Below are 22,502 nucleotides of genomic sequence, written 5' to 3' on the forward strand. Positions count from 1 at the left end.
AAACTGCTAGTGACTGAATGAGCAATTGTGTGAAGGAAAGTTTTTAAATGCAGAACAACAGAAGGTATTTTTATTAATGTCACTGAGATGGTGGGATTATGAATAATCCTTCGATGGAAAATAGTTTCTTTTCATGCCATTACAAGATTTTCTTTCAGTGTAAATAGCCAGCATAGCCAGCATTTCAGTTTTCACCTTCATTTTGGGTGAGTGGATAAGTGGTTGCCTCATTTGCTGTAGCAACAAAGTTATGACACCATAGAGCAATTCTGTAAATTTCAATAGCACCCAGAGTTACAGTAGTTTAAGGACACAAATTGCAATCACTATTTCTACATTTAATATTGCATTAAGAAGAAACCGTTGATGGTCCTTGAGTAATTTTGAGTATTTTTGTGTGTGTAAAGAACACATTTGGCTAATGATTTGAAACTTCTTCAAAGATCCTCTTTTTTCTCCTTCCAGAATGAAGGGACTATCCATTCTATCTCTTTTGGTATATTTGCAACAGATTTTTTGGCTGCGGGCAGCACAATTATACACTGGTCATCCTGATTGATTAATTATGTGTTATCAAGTTGATGTTGATTCTTAGGACCTTCATAGATAGATTTTCTCCATGACAATTTGTGGCTAACCTGGTCCTTGAGCACTTCCAATAATGCATTATCACTACTGTAACTGAACCATCTATGTTGCAATTGGTTGACCTCTTCATTTCATTCCTTCTACCTTTTCGAGAATTAGATCTTTCTCCGGAGAACTGGACTTCATAGAATATATCCAAGTAGGATAATTTGAGTCTGTGCACTTTTCTCTCAAATGAGAAATTGTTCAATAATCCTATAGTTTCTTGCCATGGCCGCCCATAGTATACTCAAGCTCTAGAACACAATTTGAAAGCTTTCAATACTCTTCCTAACTTGCTTCATCCAAGTCTGATTTGCTACAGAAGAATGGTAGATGATGAAGAGATATTAATGGTTCCTGCACTAAAGAAGTTAAATCAATAGAGATCAGGCCCCTTACAAAGCCATTAATTAATTAATGAATTGGATTGGTTTGGAAGGGCAGGAAGAGAAAAACCAGAATTTCACTGTTTGAAACTCTGAATTATATATGGCTTTTGGTTTCTAAGAAATGTAACACATCTCTTTGAAATGGGCAATTTTATGGCTGAAAAGAAAACCAACAGACTATTTTTTCAAATGTTCTTGAGATCTACAGCATAAGCAAAATACATCACATGCAATCTTCTTTTTCTGCAGTAAAGGTATTCATTTAGTCATGTCAACTCCATGAGTGCATTGCATAGTTACCCAATAGGTGCCAAGTATATGGGGTCAGGGAGCATACATTATTCTCTGTATGTATGAAACCTGATGAGGAGAAACACAGAGAGTATAATTCTTTGCTTTTGCCTAAAAAGATAAGGAGGAGGCAAAAAACACAGAGGTCATCCAGTGTTTCTGGCACTACCATCCTAATGAAATTGCCAAAGACACCTGCAGTTTCTACAGGGATGCTTTGTTTAATTCTCGGAGTGAGAGTGTAACATGGTGCTTTGTAGCAATTTAACAAAAGAGCCATGTGTTTTTCTAGATTATCAAGTGTTTTCCACTACAAGGTGGCTTGTATTGTGTCTACCTGATGCTGGAAACAGATGCTGCCCCCTTAGTGATTTACTGAATGATAGCATAACAGAAAAATAACAGAATAGCAGAATTGGAAGTGACCATGAAGTCTACTAGTCCAAATCTCTGTGCAAGCAGAACCTATTATTTCAGATAAGTGACTGTCCAATCTCTTTTTAAAAACCTCCAGTGATGGATCATCCATAATTTTTGAAGGCTAGTTGTTCCTCTGGTTTATTGTTTTCACTGTTGAGAAATTTCTCTTTAGTTCGACATTGCTTCTCTCCTTGATTAGTTTCCAATCATTGCTTCTTGCCTTGCCTTCTGGTGCTTTGGAAAATAGGCTGATCCCCTCTTTTTTGTGGCAAATATTGGAACATGCTATCATGTCCTTTTTTTCACTGGTTCCTCCAACTGTTTTTATATGTTTTAGCCCCCAGCCCCCCAATCATCATTTTTTTGCTCTTTTCTTCACTCTTTCTAGCATCTCAACTTTTTTCCCATAAATTGTGGTGACCAAACCTGGATGCTGTATTCTAAGTATTGTCTTACCCAGATCTTATAAAGTGGTACTAACACTTCACCTGATCTTGATTCTATCCCTCTGCACCCTAAAGACTGCGTTGCACTGATAGATGCTGGACTAGCAGACATAAATCTTTTCTTTGGAACACAATTGAAAGCAATGATCCTGCTGATCAACCTCTGATGCAACCGCTCTAATAAGCTCATTGTTTAATATCATTGAAATTATTTCTATTCAACAAATTGGTGGGCCTCTCTCTCTGCTCCCTCCAAACCTGACATTTATTTCCAAATGAGAAAGGAAGTATAGGAAAATAGAAATATCATGACCAACAAAGAGGTGGTGCTAGGCTACAAGCTAACAGTTGGGATCCCACAAAAATTTATTTAGTTAAAATTTACTTTACTTTACTTACTTTATTTTGGACTTTTATACCGCCCCCTCTCCCAAAAGGGACTCGGGGCGGTGTACAGTCAGATTAAAACACATAAATACATAAAAATACAAACATAGTTAAATACTAAGTGCCTAAAAGAGGAGGCTATAAAAGACTGTACCCAAGTAAAGTAGTTAAAAACAATGTTTAAAAATAACCCCTAAAAAATACCCAATTAAAAATATCTGCCAGGAGGTGAAATAGGACTATGAATGGGCCAAGCCGGCTAAACGGAACAGGTGAGTCTTCAGTTTTTGTCGGAAGGAGCGGAAGTCGGTGGTGGTTCTGATATCAGGGGGGAGGTCATTCCAGAGGGTTGGGCCCATCACAGAGAAGGCTCTGCCCCTAGGTGCCGCCCGTTGGCATTGCTTAGTGGACGGCACCAGGAGGAGTCCCTCCCTGTGAGAGTGAATTGGTCGCAGGGAAGTATGTGGTAGGATGCGATCCCGCAAGTAACTAGGTCCTGTGCCATGGAGCGCTTTAAAGATGGTAATTAACACCTTGAAACGCACCCGAAAGACCACAGGCAGCCAGTGCAGCTCGCGCAGGAGCGGTGTTACGTGGGAGTACCTAGTACTCCCCATAATAGCCCGCACGGCTGCGTTCTGGACTAGCTGCAGTCTTCGGGCGCATCCCAAGGGAAGCCCCATGTAGAGGGCGTTGCAGTAGTCCAGCCGAGACGTCACCAGTGCATGAGTGACCGTGCGTAGGGCATCCCGGTCCAGTAGGGGGCGCAATTGGCGCACCAGGCGGACCTGGTGGAACGCCCCCCTTGCCACGGCTGCCACATGGTCATCCATTGACAGCTGGGCATCTAGGAGGACGCCCAAATTGCGCGCCCTTTCCACAGGGGGCAATTGCTCGCCCCCTATGGCCAGTGATGGAATCAACTGGCTGAACCGGGGTGCCGGTAGCCATAGCCACTCAGTCTTGGAGGGGTTGAGTTTGAGTCTGTTGTCCCCCATCCAGACCCCGACCCATCCAGACAACTCTGGGCAGCTCCTAATACAATCAATTTAAAACTGTAAAACATACTCAATTAAAACATAAACCAATACTTGAATTTCTTTTAAAGAAATTAACTGAAATGAATATGTTTCTTTTGTGTTTGTTTTTCTTTCATAATTTGGTTCCTGCTTGCTTTCTGAAATGAAAGTAATCATATGACGTAAGGAATTATTTGAAAGTTTGCCCTAAAGGTTTGTTTTCAAGAGGCAACTGGACTTTCTGCTTTGAAAACATTTAGTTTTTCATGCATGAAGCAAACTTCTTGGTTGAGAAGTGAAATGTCTTCAAAGAAAAACCAGAAAGTCCAGTTTCCTCTTGAAAAAGCACCTTTACCTGGATGACTGAGAATCTCCATAGACATAAAAGTTTATTCTGCAATTTTCTGAAAGAAGTTTTGTTTTCGGTCTAGGCTAGTCATGGTTTAAGAGATAATTTAATTGGTCGCCCCGCTTTTTTTTCTTGTATAATACACCATTCTATTTCTCTTGTGGACAAGTTCAGAAATATCCCGGCTTCTAATTTGCAAAATCCTGGCTTCTATTTGATAATTTATTGTATCTTGGGTTTTAATGCAAAAGAAAAATCAATGGCATATTTTTCAAATGTTGGCAGGCTCATGTTTTCAATCATCTCCACTGTTAAAAGCTATTTCTTTAAAGCAAAACAAAAAGATGTTCAAGATTATCCTATACTAAATATTTCCTGCTGCTACAGCTAAAAAGAATCTCATGGAGACATACTTTTAATTATGTATTTCTATGTTTTTTTTCCAGTGGTGAGAAAAATATGGCTTTACATTAAGTATAAGAAGGATCTCAGACTCCTAGTGGACAGCCACTTACATATGAGCCAGCAGTGTGCTGCAGCTGCTAAAAAAAATCGAAGAAAACCAAGTCTGCATCAACAGAGAGATTTGCTAAAAAAAAAGCACACACTTGGAACACTGTATTCAATTTTGGTTACCATGTTAAAAAGGGTACAATGAAGAGCAAGAAAGATGATTAGGGGGCTGGAGTCTATAGGAATAATGGTTGCAGGACTGAGTGTGTCCAGGATAATAAAGAGAAGGACTGGGTGGGTGAACATGATAGCAGTCTTCCAATATTTGAGAGGCTGTCACAGAGAAGGGGGCGGCGGTCAATCTAATATCCAAAGAACTGAGGACAGGACAAGAAATAATGGATGGAAACACATCAGAAAGTGATCCAACCTAGAATGAAAGAGAAATTTGCTGAGGGTGAGAACAATTAACCAGTGGAACAGTTTGGCTCCAGAAGTTTTGGGTGGTCCATCACTGGAGGTTTTTAAGAATAGTTTGGAATGCCATTTACCAGGAATGGTATAGGGTCTCCTGCTTGAGCAGGAAATTGGACTATAAGAGAAGGTCACTTTCAATTCAGTTATTGGATTAAGGATACATTCCTGGTAATGAGCGGAAAAGATGGTTATTGAGCTTTGTCCTGGGGGTTGGAACCTATTTCTGCCCCCTCCCAATCAAATAGTCTTGCTACAGGACCTCATAAAAGGTGAACATGCAAAATTAGAAATCAATTAACCACTAAATAGTAGCAGTCCAAATGAGACTGAAAAAGGTAACAGTGGCAGCTTTGGAAAGAAAGGAAAGCAATATTTAATAACATGGGTTTTTGCTCAAGAGCCACCGAGAGCTGTCAATGACGACACTCTGGGGGTCAGTTGCACCTCTAAAAGTGCCTTGAAACGTCTAAATGATGAAGAACTCCTGCTATTAACCAAGGAATGGTAATGACCTTTTTTTCAGCCTGTGTTTTTGAAAATGACAGGCCTGCTTGGAGTGGAGGGATGGTGCCCCACGCTTAGGGCAAAATCCATCTGGCAGGAAGCCCATTCACTCTCAAAGAGGTTAGCTGAAAAAGGTTTGTCCCCCAATGGTTTCTGATGGACCTCCTCCCACTTATGACTGCTGGACTGTAACTTTGTTGCCTATATCCTTACGATTTATATTGATATTAATTGTTTCCTGATTGCTTATTTGTACCCTATGACTATCATTAAGTGCTATACCTTATGATTCTTGACGAATGTATCTTGTATTTTTATGTATACTGGGAGCATATGCACCAAAGACAAATTCCTTGTGTGTCCAGTCATACTTGGCCAATAAAGAATTCTCCTCTCCTCTCCTCTCCTCTCCTCTCCTCTCCTCTCCTCTCCTCTCCTCTCCTCTCCTCTCCTCTCCTCTATTCTATTCTATTCTATTCTATTCTATTCTATTCTATTCTATTCTTTTTCAGTCATACCCCAGGAATCAGAGGGAATTCTGTGATGGTTGCTTAAGAACTTCCCTTCTGGCTTCCCTGTTGACTTTCTGAGGCTGCTGGCAGGGAGGATTACAAATGGCAATCACATGATCACGGAGGGCTTGGCAACTTCTTGTATGTGTGAATAGACTCCTAAGAACCCAGCGGTGACATCGCTGTGAGGTTGACACAGGGGAACAGGGCTCTGCATTCCTGTGCCAAATTCCTCTTTGTCAGAGCCCCCCCCAAGGGGCTAAAGTCACTCTGTAGGGGTGACTAAGAAGGAAGGGCTCCCTGTGGGTCATGGAAAGTGGCAGCTCTTCGGCTGAACCCAGGGTTTCTTCTATACTGAAGGCAAGGTGGCCATCATGGCTGCCACGAAGCAGGGGCTGCCAAAAAAACTAAGATTGTGCTGGAGCTGTGAGAGTGGACAGCAGAGGTGAGTTTTGGCTGCTACGCTGCAATATGGGTGTATTGGGGCCAGAAATTTCCCGTACTTTTACGTACCTGTTCTACGGCAGCGTTGCCATGCCCATGTACCGGTACGCTTCCCTGGCCTGCCGCCATTTGCAAGGTGCGAGGGCAGAGCTTCTTCAGCAGACCCGAGGCAAGAGTGGCATTGAAGCCCTCTCTGAAGCAGCTGGAAAAGGTATGTGTGAGTTGGAGGGGGGAGGAGGAATTCAAACAATCCTCCTGGTGCAGTGTGGGGCTTTGGGCAAAGGCTGGAGGGAAGGACTTTGGCTCGCTCATGCTCTCTCCCTCAGTCTCTCCCTCCCTTGTGTAGTTTGATGCAGCCTGCACTCAGTAAAGCTGGGCACTAGTGAGGGCTGGCTTTTTGCATAGCTTTATCAAGCTCTCTCTCTCTGTCTGTGTGTGTGTGTGTGTGTGTGAGAGAGAGAGAGAGAGAGAGAGAGAGAGAGAGAGAGAGAGAGAGAGAGAGAGAGAGAGAGAAAAATGGCTGGGGGGCTGGGGAGGAAGTTATTCCCCTCTCCCAACAGCTGGATAAAGCTATGCAAAAATCCAGCCCAGCTTCACTGACTACAGGTTTGAAAAGAGAGAAAACTGACTTTTCAAACCTGCAATCAAACTGCCTGCAATTAAACTAGACTTAGGAGGGAGGGCACAAGTGAGCACTGAGGAGACCACAGGAGGAGGCAGGAAGCCAGGCAAAGGGGCATGCTGTAGCACACACACTTTCCCTTAGCCTTGTTCTTTTGAAAGGCTCTGATCGGCTCCTCTTTGGCTTCTCTGCCTCTCCTCTCACCCCAGCCTGCCAGCAGGAGGTGAGTGGGTGGGCTATATTGCGTTCCAGGCATTTCTGACCCAGACAGCACACTGCATTTGCAATGGGGGAGGTGTTTGGGGAAGGCAGGCAGGGGAATGGAGGGGGATGGCAGAGGAACTGCTTTCAAGCCATTGGGAGAGATATCCAATCCAACTTCTCTCTGTGTGTGTGTGTGTGTTTGAGAGAGTGAGAGAAGAAGGGGAGGGACAGAGGGAGGGAGAGAGGGAGGAAGGAGGGGAAGGAGAAAGAAAGAGAACGAGAAAGAGAAAGAAAAAGAAAGATGGAAACTTCTTTTCAAAGGAGAAAAACAAATGCTGTCACTTTAAATCGGAACTGAGCATGCCTGGCTGTGGAATTCTGGAAGTTGAAGTCCACAAGTCTTAATGCTTATAATTTTAAATTGAAGCTTTAAATTGAAAAGGTGTGGGGAACAACAAATTGGTTATATGGTTATATGTTATATGGTTTTATGTTTTGAAGTTTTGGGGTTTGTGCAATATGGGCTTTGTGTTTTTAAAATGGTTTGGATGATTCCCTGTTTGTGAATGGAGTCAAACTTTCTCTAAGGTCATTATCTCATTATATCTATCTGGCAGGAATGTGGAGTAAGCCTCAGTCAGGTTTCTTTGTTAGCAGGAAGAAAGAAAAACAGCACAGCAATTTAGGACTAGAAGGCTACTCTGAGGTCATCTAGTCCAACCCCCTGCTGCAGAAGGAAACCTTACATTGACTGAATTATTATGGTGCCTCTAATAGAGAGGAACATTGCCAGAAAGGAGAAGGACAAGGCTGCCATGTAGAGGAAGGCAGAGATAGTCCTTGATTTATGACTACAATTAAGGTGACCAACCGTCCTCCTTTAGGGAGGACAGTCCTTCTTTTGTAAGTTCTGTCCTCCCTCGAAAAGTGTCCTCCTACATGTCCTCCTTTTCGATATTTGAAGACTAATCTGTTGCGCGTTATGTGACATATTTGTATTTGACATGACAATTCGTCAAGACTCGGTATAGTGCAGTTTAAGACGCGATTATGAGACGCATGTGCTCCGCACGGGAGACCTTGAGAGAGAGCGCCGCGTGCAAGTGGCTTTGTTTACTTCTTACCGAAACACAACACGGCACATACGCACGCAGTAGACTCACGGCACGTCAGCAATTGAATGACTCACGGTAATTATTTATTTCTCAGTGAATATTCAATTATACAGAATATTCAATACAATTATACTTACAGGTAAGTACAATTCATGTTTTATTAAACAGTTTTTAATGGTGTTTTTTTTTACTTCATCGCAAGTATATTGAACAGATATTGAATCTTGTGTTGAATTTTTATTTAAAGAAATGCTAGACATTAAAATAGACGACAATTGTCTCTTTGAAGAAATTAGAAGACTGAATGTATATTTAAATTCTGAAAAATTAATACAATGGGAAAATCAACATGTTGGAATTGATAAAAGATGGGTGGATATTTTCAGCCATTTCAAAAATGAACATATTCCATGTGAACATTTATTTATACATGTTCAATTTATGTTGTGCTGCCCTGGAACTAATGCAGCAGTTGAAAGAGTTTTTTTTCAATTGCCAATGATTTTTCGACAAGTGAGAAATCGAGATTGAATGTTGATACTCTAGCTGCAGCACTTGCCATAAAATTCAATATGAAGGATACTTCTTGTTCAGATATTTCCAATATATTGTTAGAAGATGATACATTGACAAAAAAAATATCAATTCAATGGAAAAGTACTCATTTAAATAATAATTAACAGGCATGTAAGCATAATTACAACATAAAATGTTGCAAATGTTTTTATTATGCATATATCATATTTTAGTGTATTATTGTTGCAATGAATAAAATATTTCTTTTATTTACGATATATTTTTTCCAATTTATTTGTCCTCCTTTTCATTGTAAAAAAGTTGGTCACCTTAGCATTTTGGACAATAGAACGTGTTTTGTCCTCCTTTTCATTGTAAAAAAGTTGGTCACCTTACTACAATTGAGCCCAACATTTTGGTTGCTAAGTAAGAGCATTGTTAAGTGAGCTTCATCACATTTTACCCAATCCATGACATCTCCTGGTCAGTGACATTAAGTTGGCCACTTCCACCTGGTCATATGCCTGCCAATCCACTCCCACCCAGTCACATGACGGCCAAGCTACTCCCACCCAGTTACATGGTCTCTGAGCCACTCCCACCCCAGTCACATGATCGCTGAGCCACTCCCACAAAACAGGCCACACCTACAGAATAGTTCGAAAATTTATTGAAACCCACCACTGGTGGACAGTGATTGGAGCTGGGTAAGGCGAATATTATCTTCTGCATAGGATAGACCCAAAAAGAAAATTAATCTGGGAAAAGAGGCTCTCTGGAATAATTTTGAGTAGCAACTGGGAAGTGGTGGAGAAAAATTGCACCCTAACAGGAAATCAGTAAAACATTTAAAAACATTTAAAATATGAAAAGACTGGAGGTATAAATTTTATTGGCATGATTTAGCTAAGATACTTGAAAATGCTGAACAGCTGACTGTCTTATTGGATATTTTGCTTGAATTAATCTGAAATATATAATTGGCAAAAAGTGGCTTTTTGATGTTGATTTTTAATCTGAGATGCCACCTACTGTGAATGGATATATACTATGTCATACTCTTAGAAAAATAAAACAACCTTTGAGATTTCTGACAAGAGGAGGACAATACATGGAGGTCTGTTGCATTATTTATTGCTCTACACCTACCAACTTCATGGTTACTAGAGGCTCAACCTTGAAAACCTGAAGGATGTCTAATGGAATGATTTTGAATACTGAAACTAATTAGCAACCCAAAGAGTGGATCTAAAGGATAATTTGGGAAAAATCTCTGGACTGTGTAAATGGAACCGATTGACTAATAGTGGTATAAAGAACCATAATTATTGTATCTTCTGATGAATAATGTTAAGATTTTGGAATCTGCTGAATCTTCAGGAGGAATCAGAGGTACTCCAAAAAGAGATGTTGCTACTGAAATACATCTATGACACTATGATGGGGAACTTCAGGGAGATAAAAGACTTATTACATGAAATAACTGGAAAGCCTGAAAATGTGCAACGAGGAATGATGAATCATGATAATAAAATCCAGGAAACAGGGGCAATAACTGAAAGCTTAGAGGACAAGATAGAACAGAACGCACAACAAATAGAACAATGAGATAAGAAAGAGGAGACAATAAAGTGGGGTGAAATAAATTTTGGAGACTATATATTAGGTGGTAGAAAATGGAAGTCAAGAAATTGAAAAGCATTTTCTGGAAAAAAAGACAGAGGATTTGGCAGATCTGTGGGAGGACTGACAGCAAAAAACAGTGGAGATGGAAATAATGGTAGAGTTGAAAATGAAAGATGTAGATGAGGACCTAAGGGAGGAATATGGAATGCAAGATAAAAAGAGAAGGGAAATTTCCAAAAGAGTGAGAGTTGATGGATAAAAAGGATCTTTAAAATAATAATAATAATAATAATAATAATAATAATAATAATAATAATAATAATAATAATAACAACAACAACAACAACAACAACGGCATTTTTATCAAAGTCTTAATGTGAATGATGACACCAAAAGTCAAAAACCAGAAAAGCAGGCCACAGTTGAATTCTGGAAAAAATTGTGGGAAAATGCAAAGGACTACAATAAGGAAGCAAAATGGATACATGACTTTGAGAAAAGCATTGGCAACAAACAAATGCAAGTATTAGAAATAACAACTGAGATGGTCAAAAATCGAGTAAAAAAAGTAAAGAATTGGACATCACCTGGAAAGGACCAATTACATGGTTTCTGGCTCAAATATCTGACCAGTTTACATGCAATATTGGCCAGGCAACTGAATGAGATTTTACAAAATGGCCAAATTGATGAATGGTTGACAACTGGAAAAACATAATTGATTCAGAAAGATGCAACTAAAGGAACAATACCTGAAAACTACAGACCAATAACATGCTTGCCAACAACCTTCAAATTACTCACAGGCATTATTGCAGATAACATTATGGATTATTTGGAAACAAACAACATCTTGCCAGTAGAGCAGAAAGGCAACAAAAGAAGGAGCAGGGGCACAAAAGATCAGCTCCTAATTGATAAAATGATATTAGAAAATTGTAAGAACAGAAAAACGAACTTGAATATGGTCTGGATTGATTACAAAAAGGCATTTGACTCATTGCCACATAGCTGGATCATAAAATGCTTAGAAACAACTGGCATTAGCAAAAATATTACATCCTTTACTGAAAAGGCGATGAAACAATGGAGAACTGAGTTGGCAGTAGGGAATGAGAACTACGGAATGGTTAATATCAAGCGAGGAATTTTCCAGGGTGATTCACTTTCACCTCTTCTCTTCATCATCGCGATGATCCCACTATCAGTAATCTTAAAAAAAATGAAATTAGGCTACCAAACAGCCAAAGAAGCCAAAAAAATTTCGCATTTATTATATATGGATGATTTGAAACTCTATGGAAAGTCAGAAATAGAAATCCAATCATTGACAAACACAGTCCGAGTATTCAGCACCGATATTTCAATGAAGTTTGGCATGGAAAAATGTGCCACTGTATCCATAAAAAGGGGCAAAATCACTGCGTGTGAGGGAATTGAAATGCCCAATGGCCAACTAATTAAATGCAACGAAAATGAAGCCTACAAATACTTAGGCATTCTGCAGTTGGATAACATCAAGCATGGAGAAGTAAAAACTATTGTCAGGGGAGAGTACACCAACAGAGTTAGGGAAATTTTGAAATCTAAATTGAATGGTGGAAATACAATCAAGGCCATAAACACCTGGGCAATACCAGTTATAAGATACACAGCTGGTATAGTTAACTGGACACAAGCTGATTTGGACATTTTAGACTGAAAAACCAGGAAACTAATGACAATGCACTACAGTTTACATCCACGTGGTGATATTGATAGACTATACCTACCCCGGAAATCAGGTGGCAGAGGATTATTACAAGTGAAGCAAATAGTTGAAGAAGAAAAACATGCACTGGCTGATTATTTAAAAGAAAGTCAAGAACATCTATTAATCGAAGTAAAGAACAAAAATCTATTGAAGGCCCAACAGACGAAACAAGAATACAAAAAAGATGTGATAAAATTAAGAATGGAGAGTTGGCAGAACAAAGCATTGCATGGCCAATTTCTGGAAAAAATAAAAGATAAAGTGGACAGTGAAAAAACTTGGTTATGGTTAACAACAGGTACATTAAAGAAAGAAACAGAGTCACTAATCCTGGCTGCGCAAGAACAAGCTATCCACACAAATGCCATTAAGACCAAAATCGAAAAATCCTCTGATGATGCCAAATGTAGACTTTGCAAAGAGGCTGATGAAACTGTTGACCACATACTCAGCTGCTGTAAAAAAATCGCGCAGACTGACTATAAAATGCGGCACAATTCAGTAGCACAAATGATCCACTGGAATTTGTGCAAAAATTATAACATTAAAACAGCAACAAACTGGTGGGAACATAAGCCTGAAAAAGTCATCGAGGGTCAGATGGTCAAGATCTTGTGGGATTTTCGCATACAAACGGATAAAATATTGGCGCATAATACACCAGACATCACACTGGTTGAGAAAAAGAAGGTTACAATCATAGACATCGCAATACCAGGTGATAGCAGGGTTGAGGAGAAGGAACATGAAAAAGTCGCGAAATACCAGGACTTAAAAATTGAAATCCAACGATTATGGCACAAACCAGCAGTGGTAATTCCAGTGGTAATCGGCACACTGGGTGCTATTCCAAAAGCACTGGAATTACATTTAAAACAGTTAAAACTTGACAAAATCACCATCAGTCAAATGCAAAAAGCTGCACTGCTTGGATCTGCACGTATATTACGAAAATACGTTACGATGTCCTAGGCCCCTGGGTGGGGCCCGACTAGTAATCAATGCCAAATCTGGCGAATCAACTGGCCGCTGTGATACAATCGTATAGTAGTAGTAGTAGTAGTAGTAGTAGTAGTAGTAGTAGTAGTAATAATAATAATAATAATAATAATAATAATAATAATAATAATAATAATAATAATAATGGTTATGGCACATTATGGCACAAACCAGCAGTGGTAATTCCAGTGGTAATCGGCACACTGGGTGCTATTCCAAAAGCACTGGAATTACATTTAAAACAGTTAAAAATTGACAAAATCACCATCAGTCAAATGCAAAACACCGCACTGCTTGGATCCGCACACATATTACGAAAATACGTTACAACGTCCTAGGCCCCTGGGTGGGGCCCGACTAGTAATTAATGCCAAATCCGGCAAAACAACTGGCCGCTGTGATACAATTCTGTTGATGCAATAATAATGATGATGATGATGATGATGATGATGATGATGATGATAATGATGATGATGATGATGATGCTACCACTGACAATCATTTTGAAGAAGGTGAACTGTGGATACGAACTTGCAAAGAAAGGACTGAAAATTTCGCACTTGTTTTACATGGATGATTTGAAGCTGTTTGGTAAAACAAAAGCTGAAGTGAATTTATTAATTGAAAGCACAAAAGAATTTAGCCAATACATTGGTATGCAGTTTGGAATTGACAAATGTGCAACAATGGCAACCAAAGCAGGCAAGGCGATAGAAGATGATGGAATAGAACTTGAGAATGAAGAAATGATAAAGACAGTAAAACCAGAAGAAGGCTACAAGTACTTGGGGATTTTAGAGGCCTCTGACTTAAATGCATAATAAAGTCAAGGAATTAACTTCAGCCAAATGCATTCGACGAATTCGCAAGATATTAAAGTCCAAATTGAGTGGAGGAAACATCATAAAAGCCATAAATACCTGGACTATACATGTGATTTGATATTCTGCAGAGGATGGTCGAGGACTCCTACAAGTAAAGCAGACTGTGCAAGAAGAAAGACACAGCTTGAATGATTACATCCAGAAAAGTGAAGAATGATTAAGGAAGTAAATAAAGGAGGCCTTTTGAAGACAACTAAGTTAAAAGCTGAATATAAGAAAGAAGTAATTGAGAAGTGAGCTGAAAATTGGAAAAGCAAAGCTATGCCTGGCCAATACTTGAAAAGTAATTGAAGGCAAAGCTGACCAAAAACTAACTTGGAACTGGTTAAGATCAGGAGTACTGAAAAAAGAAACAGAAGTTTTTATTTTGGCAGCTCAAGAACAAGCCTTAGCCACAAACTGCATGAAAGCAAAAATTCAACATGTAACCAGCAACAGCAAATGTCGTCTCCGTGATGAGAAAGATGAGACAGTTGACCACTTGATCAGTGGATGCAGCAAAATTTCACAAACTGACTACCTACAATGCCATGACCATGTTGCTAAGATTATTCACTGGAATTGTGCCCAAAGTTTGGATTTGAGTACAGCAAAAACCACTGGGACCATCAGGTTGAGAAGGTTTTAGAGAACGAGAAAGGCAAAATCTTGTGGGACTTCAGAATCCAGACTGACAGGCACTTGGCCTACAACACACCTGACATAACAATAATTGAAAAGAAAAAAGTATGGTTCATTAACATTGCAATACCTGGTGATGCATGAATTGAAGATAAACAGCAAGAAAAAAATCACAAAATACCGGGACTTGCAAATTGAAGTTGAGCGACTGTGGAAAAAGAAATCGTGTGTTGTCCCAATTGTAATTGGAGCCCTTGGAGCAATACCTAAAGGGTTACCTCGCTACTTGAAAATTCTAAATTTACCTGACTTGAACATTCTGACTCTACAAAAAACCACCCTACTTGGAACAACTTATATCCTCCAATGTTACCGTAACAGTTCCTAGGTCCTTGGTTAGGACTCGAGATGTTAGGCTACCAACCAGCCCCAAAGGCTGTGAATCTCACCAAAGATTAACCACATAACAACAACAACAACAACAATAATAATGGCTGTACTGAGAACTAGAACAGATCGGCCTAGCCAACTTCCTGAGGCCAATCCCCAGATTATTAGCAACTGTGGCATTTATTAAGCATTGAGTGCATCCTGAATTCTCATTGCCTGGCTGCTTCCTCCACTACCCATATCACAAACGGTTTGATAGGCTTAGTTATTATTGGGTTGGAACCCTCCCCCCAATTGCTACCACCAGTATTGAGCATATCACCCGATGGGCTGGAGTCAACTGTTAAAGGAACTGGTTGGCTTGCCCCATGTGACTTCTCCTGGCTGCCCCTCATGGTCTTCTTGGCTGTTCCCTTTCTTTTTCTTGATGTGCTCACGGATGCTGTAGGACCAGTTTCATGGCAGACCGCTGGTCTATGCCCCGGCCTCCTGTATTGAAAACATGTTATGAGTGGCCAGTTGTGCATTGTCACTCCAGCTGCCATTGGGGAGGAAGGTTTCCCCATGGAAACCACTGTGGGTTGCAGTGTTTGGGGGGCAACTCTGATAGGATGCCTCTGTTGCAGTCTTTGTCCTCGTCTACCCCTCTCCCTTCCTGGCTTATCCTAGTGGAACTCTATAGCTAATTCCATGGCAGCCTGGAACCATGCAGTCAGTCTAGGTGGCAACCCTCTGTAGACGCAGACCTGGCGTAATGTTCGGTCAAGACAGCCTTAAAGTAATGCACCACCAACCTCTCTAGTCACATCCTCACTTTGCTGGCCAGACTCCGGAACTCTCTGATGTATTCAGCTACTGGCTTCCCTTGTTGTCTTGTAGCCCGCAATTCCACTTCTGCCCACTGGATCCTGGTGGTATCCTCAAACCTCTCCCGCTGTGTCATCAGGAACAGACCAATGTCCGAGAGTTCCACAGCATGATCCCAGTACAGATCAGCCACCCAGCCAGTAGCCTCTCTGTCCATCACTGCCATCATGGCCATCACCCTGTCCCACTGTGATGTAAACATATGGCTCTAATGATCCATGTGATGTAACACCTGGCCTAAAAAAAAGGCCACTTGTCCTGGGCTACCATCAAAAATAGCCTATATTGCCTGTGGGTCCCAGGATCCCATCACTCTGGGCCCATAACCAACTGGAGACCCCTTCTGGGTAAGGAGAGGGTGAGGTGCATAGTCCTCTCATGCTGCTCATCTCCTGCAGGTGTCCTGGGCAGTTTGGGGTAAAACTAGCCTGGGCTGCTGATCTCCTACTTTTGCAGCCCCTTGGGCACCATACCATTCTGGATTGATTATGCTGGACTGTCCAACGACTCCCCCTGCCTGTTGGGATCCATGTTCCAGGGACCCTGCCACACTATCTCTCCAACCACTGCCACATCCATTATCTCGGAAGCCCACTGTCCCAAACCTTTGCTGCAGCATCTGTAGAGTTAGGCTGTCCACCCCGGTGGTGTAACTCCAATCATCATCTGAGCTGTGCCTTTCATGTGATTGGGCGAAATGGGTTCCAGAAGAGGTGAGCTGAGGAGCATGGGATGGTAAGCCTCTGTGGTCCTGAGCCACTGGCAAGCCCAGACGCCAATCCCCTGCATGGACTTGGCCCACATTGGCCTCTAGAGGTTCTGCTGTATGCTTCCATGCCACCAAGTGGTCCTTAGACCTTACATCCAATGGTGCCTCTCCTGCTGGCCCTGACACAGCCTCCAGCACAGTTGTATCAGTTGCCAAGGCAGACTCCTCCAAACCCAAAGCCTCCAACCTAAGCACGGTATCTTCAGCAGGGACGGATTTTCCTATAGACTAACTAGGCTTCAGCCTAGGGCCTCAAGATCAAGAGGGGCCTTTTATTTTTATTTATTATCCGTGCCACATTTTTTTATAAAGGTTAGTACCAATTACAACATGTTTCATTTAATATATTGATATATATCACAGTAATGATGTATTTTATTATCTCTCATGTAATTTACAAACTTAAAAATGGGAGGTGAAAGGGCCCCATAAGTGGAATAGCCTAGGGCCTCTTTTCATCTAAATCCGGCCCTGACCTTCAGCCATGGTGTGAGCTCTGGTGACAAACTGTCAGGTTCAGAAAGGTTAATGAAAACAGCCAAACACAGAAATGGTTTGTAAATGGTATTCTTCCTTGGCACAAACTGACCAACAAAGCACTAAGGCAATGAATAAATTGTCAGAGTTGCCATCCTGTGCTTCCCACCACCTTTTATAGTTATATTGGTAATTAAGATAAACCGCACCCCGTGCATGTGCACACCCATCACCTTGTGACCCGGAGCGAAAACCATTCAGCAATTAATCATGGATTGTTAGTAGGAGCTTTTTGTTAGCTAGCCAGTTTGTGGAGGAGGGAAGGTGAGTCTTGGCAGCTGGCCCAGTCTTCTCCTCTGAATGGCAGCTCCAGGCCTCTGGGCTGGCCTGAGCTGACGGCAACTGGACTATGCTTTTTTCCCCTTGAAGACATTTCACTTCTCATCCAAGAAGCTTCTTCAGCTCTGACCAAATGCTGGAGGATGAAGGACTTATGTTTCTTGCAGTGATCTGCTTGTTAGCATTCTTTCTAAGAGTCACTGATGCTACTTTGAGTTTCTCTGTATCCTCAGGGTCACCTGAATATTGCAAATGGGTGTGGAGCCTTCTTGGCATTGCTATTATACTGTAAAGAGGAGATAGTTCGTGTCCTTAAACTTGCATTTAAAACTTATTTCACTTAGCTTGAAAGAAACTCACCCTATGCTGTAAAACCTGAGCTGTGATCAGTTTGCCATTTCTTCCCTCACCCATGTCACCCAATGTTTTCAGGTAGATGTGAAACTAGAATGGAGAGAATATTGATCCCTGCAAAACCCTGCATTCAGGTACATTCCAGCCAGACTGATTCCATTCTATCCAAAAATTTAAATTTTCAGGTTAGCAAGTAATTCTAAAAAAAATTGTCTTAAGTCTTTACCATTTCTTCTATTTAGTCAGGCTTGAACGATTGTTAGAGAACGGATGCTGGACATCAACTGTCTATCTCAGCACAGTTTCATTATGCCAAATGAAACCAGATAATTATATCAATTCGTTAAACTCCCTTTGATAATTCAGATTGATTCAGGGCCAGATTCAACATCCTTCCCTCAGCACTTCCATGTGGGATATTTAGTGAGGTTCCTAGGGCCAGTCAGCCCCGCCCTTGTTCTAAGGATTCAGGTACATATCATCCTTCATTTGCTGTTACATTGTGCATTTTATTACAATACCGGAAGAAGATTTATCTTTCCTTTGTTCTCTTTTCTTTCAGGTCAGCCTGAGGAAGTTTATGTTGACTTTCTTCTACATAGATGGAATGGAGCTTCCTCTTAAGTAAAGTCTATCGCATATAACAGCCAGGTTTTGTATGACAGAGGCAAATATTTGTAAACCATTGGTCTTGGGCATACATTGTTAATTACTATTTGCATTTTAGTAAGTCTTTTCAGTGATCTATGATAAATTGAAAATTGAAAAAGATTAAAATACTGAAAGAAGATTTTAAAATTTAGAATTTGAAAAAAGAAATTGGAATTTTTAAAATTGAAATTTTAAAAATATATTTTTTTAAAAATCGTATTTAAAATTTTATGAAAGTTCTTCACCCTCTATGAAGTGATATGCGGCTGGAGTGACAAAAATTGAAAAAATATTAAAATATTGAAAAAAGTATTTTTTAATAAGTGCAAAAAGAAATTGAAAATTGAAAAGGATTAAAATAGTGAAACAAGATTTTAAAATTTTATGAAAGTTCTTGGCTCTCTATGAAGTGATATGCTTTTCTTTTCCCTGGAAATCTCTGGCTGTTTTTAGGAGATGCTTTGCTCTTAGCACTTCACTCCCTGCCTTGAAAGTGTATCCCTTTCTTCCCTATCCAGTGTTTTTTGTGCTTACCATTTTCCTCCCTGCCTTCTTGCCCTTTTTTTGGGGGGGGAGGGGTTGGGTATGATGCGCTGATGTGGCATTCTGCTCCCCTTAGTTGCTGCTCAGCTGGTCCACCATGCTGATCTCAGCCACTGCTGTGGGCACTCCAGTCTGCTGTCTTACTTAGCTCTGCCCTGCTGCTGCACAACTGGTCTGTTGTGCTGCTCATAGCGGCTGATCTGCTGGCACCTAGTTATGTTTCACTGTTGCTCACCTGGCCTCCATTTGGACTGCACTGCCAATGGCCTTTTCAAATAATTCTGTCTTTCCCGAAATCTTATATCCATCTTTGTAGAAAGCTATCCTGCAAAATGTTTCATTTCCAAAAAGGTTCTGTGTCCTCATCTCAGTCTTTTGAATCTTGCAATCATTCAGGAGAAGCAGGTAGTTACTTTCAAGACACCCTGTTGTGAAATCTGACCTTTTAGATGAAAACTGCACTTGGCAGCTTAATTGCAATTCATTTAAGGGCTTAAGCTCGGTTTTGCTGCTGATAGTTAACAGGTGATAGCAACCAAACTACAGTTCAGGTGTGCATCAGTTGCATGGTGCAAAGGCAGTTTCGTATACAGGTAGTTCTGCACCTATGACCATAATGGAGCCTGCCCATTACAGCCAAAAGTAATTACAATGATTAAGTGAGGCATCCACATGATTGCCTAGCTCAACAATGGCTGTCATCCTTCATGTGCTGTTACATTGTGCATTTTATCACAATACCGGAAGAATGTTTGTCTTTCCTTTGTTCCCTCCTTTTCCTTCAGGTCAGCCTGAGGAAGTTTATGTTGACTTTCTCATATGGGATGGAGTTTCCACATAAGGAAACTCTTTCCCATATAATAGTCAAGTTTTGTATGACAGAGGCAAATGTTTGTAAACAATTGGTATTAGGCTTACATTGTAAGTTACTATTTGTATTTTAATAAGTCTTTTCAGTGATCTATGATTCATAGTTCAGATATTAAGAGTTTAGAGAATGATTTGTGTCCATGAGATTAAATTATTTAAGTTGAATATTAAGTTGTAAGTTGAATATTTGTATCCCTTTCTAAATTTAAACCCTGCAATAAAGGATAATAGGATTATTATGATTTCTTACATATTTGTGTACATGCTGGTTTTGCAAATTATATTTTCACTTGTGCATATCATTATAGCAGATCACATCCCTTTATGGGCATAGGTATAACAGTGTCCACAATAGTATCCCTCATTTAGTCTCTCTCCCTCTCTCTCTCTCTCTCTCTCTCTCTCTCTCTCTCTCTCCCTCCCTCCCTCCCTCCCTCCCTCCTTCCCTCTCTCCCTGCCTCTCTCTTCCTCTCCCTTTCTCTCTCCCTGCCTCTCTCCCTCTCTTCCTCTGTGTATTTGTTACATATCCTACCTGATTCACTGCCAAATCATTTTTATTTTATTGTATAGGTAATGTGTAACTTTTGTTTTCTTCTACTTCTGCTCAAGCAACCACAAGAGCTGTTAAACCTCAGTGGCAAAATAACTGCTTCAATAAACAGATGGGGAAGAAGGGGACTGTGTGACTTTATGGCATAATGTGTAGTTGAAGGGCAGGGAACACATTCCATACTGAAATGTAGGCAAAGAGATACAATAGACAAACAGACAGACACAGAATAAGACAGTGGTGTGGAAGGACATGCACAAACCAGCACACAGGGACACCGAATAATAAAAGTAATAGTATTTTACTTATGTGGAAGATAGAGGTATTCAGAGTTCAATTTACACACAGTTCAGTCAGTCAGTTATCAATGTTCTCAGTTAAGGAGTCATCCATTGAACACAATCCAGTATCATATAATCAGTTCAGCATACAAAGTCACTAACAGTAGCAAAACTCACAGTAACTCACGATACATCCACAAGCAGTATCCACCGATCAGCATCTAACAAACAGAGAGCTAACAGTCATTCTGGTTCCATCTTATGGCTGCTTGAGGTAACAGCAACCAATCCCATTACAGCAGTACTTAAAGAAACAGTACTACTCTCATGGCTTATATATTGCTGACCCAAATGTTAGCTTACATACCTAACACACATTTACATAATGAAAGGAAAATATTGCTCCCAGATCCCTGTTAAAAAGTTGCACAATTTCTGCAATGCTCATATAGCTTTATTTCAAGGAATATTTGCCAAATTTTACTTCAATGCATAACTGTTTTCATAGATAGCAATTTAATTCATGTAAAGAAAGATAAAGCAATAAGAGGAGGTTATCTCAGGTCATCGGCCATATCTTGAAGACGTCCAGGATGGTAGATGGAAATGATATTATTTTCCAAGGTAGCTATACAAATGAGATAAAATAATAGATTGATCAAAGTGAGTTTAAGGTAAATTCATGAACCTGAAAATTTCTCCTGCCCTCCTTTCTGCCTTTGAAACACCTGTTCCACTTCAGGTAAATGCTTTGGAATACAAAAAAGAGTATCTCAAAGTACATCTGTGGTACCTTTAATAGAGGAGTGTTTACTTACGATGTACAACATATCAATCTCTCTGGACAGTCCAGTTTCCCAAGGGAGATGGAGTCATTTGGACAGGAAAAGTAATTGCAGAATCCTCTTTGACTAAAACACTGGGATTGGGCATTACCTGTGAAAAGAAAAAGAGTAGACAGGGAAATGATAAGTGAAGATATTTTTTATTTAGATAAAAATTTCCTTCAAAGACAACACTTTCTTCTATAGAATTACAGGATTCCCATTAATTCAGGAAATTCTCTCTGAGCAAGAAATCCATTTCTGCTAATCTCCCATCAGCAGCCCCAATATATTATATATCAACACAGGATATAAACCTGGCCAGATTTGAATTGGCAGTGATGTTTATATTTATTAAGATAGTGCAGAGGAAAAAATCTGATTCACACCAAAGGAAGACCTTGCTGTGATATATTTCTCTCCATTAGCACTATGGATCCTTGCTTGCTAAGAAATAATCCTAAATTATCCTGGCTAGTTCTGCTGGGTGTTTTGGATGCAGATGTTGAATGAGAATGGTTAACTTCCTTTGAACTCCAGGATCTGGTTTACCTTTGGCTTTCTTCTTCTTCCATTAATGCTTCTAATGCTGCCCTTCTCTGCTCTTGAAAAGCGGTGCATTATTTTCTCTTTTTCACAAATTGAATATCAATAGATTTAATAGATAATTAATATTTAGTTTTTATTTATTTTTAACTCATCTGTATGTCTCAAAATAACTTAAGGTGGCAAACGTACCTAATACTCCTTCCTTCTCCTATTTCCATGAATACCAAGTAGCAATCATAAGACATGATGAAATCTCTTTAATTTCACAGCATATGGACAGATTTAACCATACATTCAACTGGGAAACTGTGACCATCCTAGATCAAGCCAAGTTCAAAAACACTAGAGAATTCCTGAAAGCCAGCTCTCTGCCCAAA

At 40.2% G+C, this 22,502-nt stretch overlaps 1 long non-coding RNA gene across 1 annotated transcript in view; it reads right to left on the reverse strand.

Annotated features, from left to right (window-relative positions):
* LOC309385910 overlaps positions 1-20,975 on the reverse strand; it is a 41,319-nt gene extending 20,344 nt beyond the window's left edge. The window contains exon 1 of the long non-coding RNA XR_014174315.1: positions 20,930-20,975. This is a non-coding gene — a long non-coding RNA (uncharacterized lncRNA). The remainder of the gene's footprint in view (positions 1-20,929) is intronic.
* Between the last annotated feature and the right edge of the window lie 1,527 nt (positions 20,976-22,502).

This window comes from Natrix helvetica (genome assembly GCF_964273705.1).
Source record: "Natrix helvetica genome assembly, chromosome: 2".
NCBI classification, from domain to species: Eukaryota; Metazoa; Chordata; class Lepidosauria; order Squamata; family Natricidae; genus Natrix; species Natrix helvetica.